General features: G+C 31.8%; 1 pseudogene; it reads right to left on the reverse strand.

Annotated features, from left to right (window-relative positions):
* Positions 1–433: 433 nt before the first annotated feature.
* LOC132062143 (DELLA protein GAI1-like) lies at positions 434–4118 on the reverse strand (annotated as a pseudogene).
* Positions 4119–5122: the final 1004 nt, after the last annotated feature.

Raw genomic sequence — 5122 nt, forward strand, 5'->3', positions numbered from 1 at the left:
ACTTTCACTTCCATTATTGCTTCTCATGGATCTCCATCCATTCTTGTGTCTTTTTGTTTTTTTAATTTTTTTAATTTGTTAGTAATGTTTTATTTATTTATTTACTTTTTGTGGTTGGCTTCACTGTTTGAGTGGGCTATGCACTCAATTTCCCAACTATCGTGGGGCCCTTTTTCCCCATATCCTCGTTCTCCTATTAGTTCGACCCATTCCACTAAAGTTTTGAAGAAAATGACAAAATTAGGTTCTTGATAGTTATAATACCATTTCCACTAAATTCTGCTTAAATAATTTATTGTGGTGGTTTGGAGGACAGACAAAAGGTACGTAAACTCCGCGGATGTATTAAATACGGAAAAGGGTCATATATACCCCTATACTTTGAGAAAAGATTTACATATGCCCTTCATTATATTTTTGGGCTAAATATACCCCTATTGACTAACAAACCACTAACGTTCCACTATTAACGACCAATTAGTTTCTAATCAAGATCAACTAATGAGTTTGCAACAGAGCCTCTAAATTCGAATTCAACATTGATTGAATCTGCCAATTCAGCTAATTTCCACCCAACTTCTTGTAAATGGTCGGTATTATCGTGTGATGGAGAACCAATTCCAGTTAATCTGAAAAATGGTGGACCACCTGGTCTTAATGCTAAAGCTTGTAAAAGAGCAGGCCATCGCATACCTTGTTTCATACTGAAATCAATAACGTGGACCTTAATCTTGTTTGCAAAAGCTTCAAGAATGGCTTGATTAGCAGTGAAATGAGCAAATTTAAGGGAAGGGCAAGTCTCATAAAAGTGCATTTGTAGTAGGTCGGTGAGAGCAGAATCTTAGGGTTTGAAGGATACAATCTGTAAACTTTTCTAGTAAAAGCTTCAGCAAAATATGTAGCGACTTTTTTCATAGCCCCAGCTTGTGAAACAGCTAAGAACCCAATTTGCTTCAACTAATTTCATGTTTTCTTGTTGAATTGCTTAGCGCATGCCATTAATGTGTGCACTAGCCTTACGTCGTCTGTGGAGGAAGGTAAGTTTGGGCTAAAATTAAAATTAAGACACATGGTAGTCATTGGTGTTAATCAGATTGATTAGAAACTAATTGGTCGTTAATAATGGTCTGTTAGACAATAGGGGTATATTTAGCCCAAAAGTATAACAGCAAGAGTATATTTAGCCCAAAAGTGTAATGAAGGGCATATATAAACTTTTTCTCAAAGTACAGGGGTATATATGACCCTTTTCCGTATTAAATATATAGCAAATGTAACTATGAAACCTTATATAGGAGATTATGGAGGACACTATGGAGGACGCATATTAAGTGTCACACCTCAACCTCGGTGAGGCGTGATTGGCACCCGACACTCTACTGGGGCCGAGCGAACCAAACTGTAACTCGCATCATCTATGTCTCCAATGGCAAAATAAGGCCAAGAAGGCCAACTATGAATATAATATCATGCATATGTATATATACAATGGGCCCACGATGCCGACATAACAACTGACAAAGCATGACTAAGCTGTATACAGGAAACTGTCTGCAAAGCCTCTAAAAACATGACCAAAGTACGTAAGTCGGGACAGGGCCCACTACAACAAATATGATATTTAGCTACGAAAATAATAGCTACGGCGCAAAATTTGTCACTAATTATTCACTTTTCGTGACAAAAGTTACATTTTGTCCTTAAATACATGAGGCATATATTTTTAGTGACGAAACACAAAATTTCGTAGCAAAGTTTTGTCCCCTAAAGTTTCCCTCCAAAAAATGAGTTGGCGCCATTTATTGAGTACTATTAGCCACGAATTTAAAGTTATCAGTGACACATTATTTTGTCATTAATGATGTACCCAATTTGTGACAGGCTGATTTTCGTCCTAAAATTAGATAAATTTTGGAGACGAAAAACTTTTGTCGCAAAAACCGTGTTGATACATTAGCGACAAATTAAAATTTGTAGTTAATCATTGTAAGTTTTAGCTACAAATTTTTATGTTTAATTGTGACCATATTTTTTGTACACTAATAACATAAACAATTAGTGACAAACAATTTATTGTCTCTAATCAACACGCGACTTAGTGACAACAAATTTTTGTCACAAAATATGTAATGTTTTAAATAGCGACGATTTAAAAGTTGTAGTTGAATGATTTAACTATTGGTGACGAAAAAAATTTGTAGCTAAAATCAATGATCTTTGTTTACTATTTTTTGTGGTGACAAGTTATCGATGTTCGAGTGTGTCCAGATAGCGAGCATTTTCAGAAAAACTAGGATATTTATGAAGAAAGCAAAGCGGGGCGAAGAAAGGAGGAATAAGATGATGTTTCAAAGGAGGAATGAGATGATGTGTGGCTCTTGTATTTAAATACAAGAGCCACACATTTTTAGTGACGAAACACAAGATTTCGTAGCAAATGTTTTGTCCACTAAAATTTCCCACCAAAAAATGAGTTGGCGCCATTTATTCAGTAACATTAACCACAAATTTTAAGTCATCGGTGACACATTATTTTGTCACTAAAAGTTTACCCAATTTGTGACAAATCATTATTTGTCTTAAAATTAATTAAATTTTAGGCACGAAAAAGTTCGTCACAAAAATATGTTGTTACAATAGCGACAAACTATATAGTTTGTAGTTAAACATTATAAGCTTTAGCCACAAAATTTTATATTTAATTGTGTCATTTACTTTTGTCACTAATAATATAAACAATTATTGACACATGTGTTATCGTCTCTAATTGACCTGTGAGTTAGTGACAACAAAGTTTTGTCACAAAATACGCAATGTCTTAAATAGCGACGACTTAAAATTTGTAGTTAAATAATTCTACTATTTGCTACGAAAAAAATTCGTAGCTAAATATGATATGATCTTTGACGGTGATGGTTTATGATTATAAGTAACAACTTCAAATACTTTTCAAGTGCTCTTCATAGAAAACATCCAGACGAAATCACAAAATGATGCGGTAGCGCCCAACACTATATCTTATATATGTTAAGGCAAGTGTCAATGCAAATATAAAACATAATGTGAGTCAGGATGTGATTCCGCAAAGAGAAATTATACGAAGATAATGTCAACTTCCAAGCCTATGCTTTTCAAAAGTGCTGAATGTTTTGTCGTTTTTTATTAACTATTTACCACCAACATGAATTTTTTTTTTCAGAAAAAAAAAAATGAAAGAAATTAACCAAATAGGATTTCAAATATATATATTATGACAAGTGTTGACATCCAAAGGCTCTCCACTTTTTTTTTTTGTTTAATTAAATTGTTAAACTTCTTGAATGTTAAACAGAGAAATAATTATTTATAAAAGTTAAGAATATGTTCTTATTAATTTTTGTGCTATTTTGTCATTTCATTTGGGAAATATACCCTAATATGCATTATACTTCTTTACATAATTAATATATCTATTTTGTTTATATAAATTAATTACATATTATTACCTAAAATACATAACGTATCTAGTAATTTGAAAATCAAATCATTTCAAGAAATAGGCGTCTAATTGTGTATGTATTCAAAATTTTCTATTTATAATCATTTACGGCTTAATTACTATATTCAGTCTATTCATTATATATATATATATATATATATATATATATATGTGTGTGTGTGTGTTAAGTTCAAGAAGCTTAATTTTGCACTTGTGAGATTACACTAGGTATATTATTGTTTTGGTTTCTCACTCGGTGTCTAGTACCCGCTTTAGGGTCCGGCTAAATTTAGATTCGCGTCGGGAAGTCCCGCGTTGAGGGACAAAGCGCTCCCTAACAACGGTGTCTCCATACCCAAGGGGACTCGAACCCGAGACCTATGGTTCAGGATGAAGGAGGACTTACCACAACCCTTGTTGGTATTACGCTTGGTATGTTGTTGTTGTTGGAAGTTCAAGAAGCTTAATTAATTAATTAACTACTTAATTTATCTCGATTTGATTGATTTTTAAATTATATTTCGAAATTATTTTAATTTACAAAGAATTGATTTTGATTTCTATACAAATTGGCTATTGAGCAACAATTTGGTTACAATTAAAATGAAAGAATCACGATTTAAATTACAATTGTAACCATATTTAACGCCTGAACATTTTGCTGATTCGCCAATTTTTCTCATTGCAGAGGCCTCAAATTAGTCAATCCATATGTGCCATGTAGCCTGGCACACAGGATTGTACTTTCTCACTATTAACTACTTAATTTATATTGGGTATGTTATTGTTGTTGTAAGTTCGAGAAGCTTAATTAATTAATTAATTAACTACTTAATTTATCTCAATTTGATTGATTTTTAAATTATATTTCGAAATTATTTTAATTTACAAAGAATTGATTTTGATTTCTATACAAATTGGCTATTGAGCAACAATTTGGTTACAATTAAAATGAAAGAATCACGATTTAAATTACAATTGTAACCATATTTAACGCCTGAACATTTAGCTGATTCGCCAATTTTTCTCATTGCAGATTGCCTCAAATTAGTCAATCCGTATGTGCCACGTAGCCTGGCATACGGGATTGTACTTTCTCACTATTAACTACTTAATTTTGTATTGGGTATGTTATTGTTGTTGTAAGTTCAAGAAGCTTAATTAATTAATTAATTAACTACTTAATTTATCTCAATTTGATTGATTTTTAAATTATATTTCGAAATTATTTTAATTTACAAAGAATTGATTTTGATTTCTATACAAATTGGCTATTGAGCAACAATTTGGTTACAATTAAAATGAAAGAATCACGATTTAAATTACAATTGTAACCATATTTAACGCCTGAACATTTAGCTGATTCGCCAATTTTTCTCATTGAAGAGGCCTCAAATTAGTCAATCCGTGTGTGCCACGTAGCCTCGCAAGCGGGATTTTACTTTCTCACTATTAACTACTTAATTTATACTGGGTATGTTGTTGTTGTTGTAAGTTCGAGAAGCTGAATTAATTAATTTACTACTTAATTTATCTCAATTTGATTGATTTTTAAATTATATTTCGAAATTATTTTAATTTACAAAGAATTGATTTTGATTTCTATACAAATTGGCTATTGAGCAACAATTTGGTTACAATTGA

This window comes from Lycium ferocissimum, chromosome 7 (genome assembly GCF_029784015.1).
Source record: "Lycium ferocissimum isolate CSIRO_LF1 chromosome 7, AGI_CSIRO_Lferr_CH_V1, whole genome shotgun sequence".
Lineage (NCBI taxonomy): Eukaryota > Viridiplantae > Streptophyta > Magnoliopsida > Solanales > Solanaceae > Lycium > Lycium ferocissimum.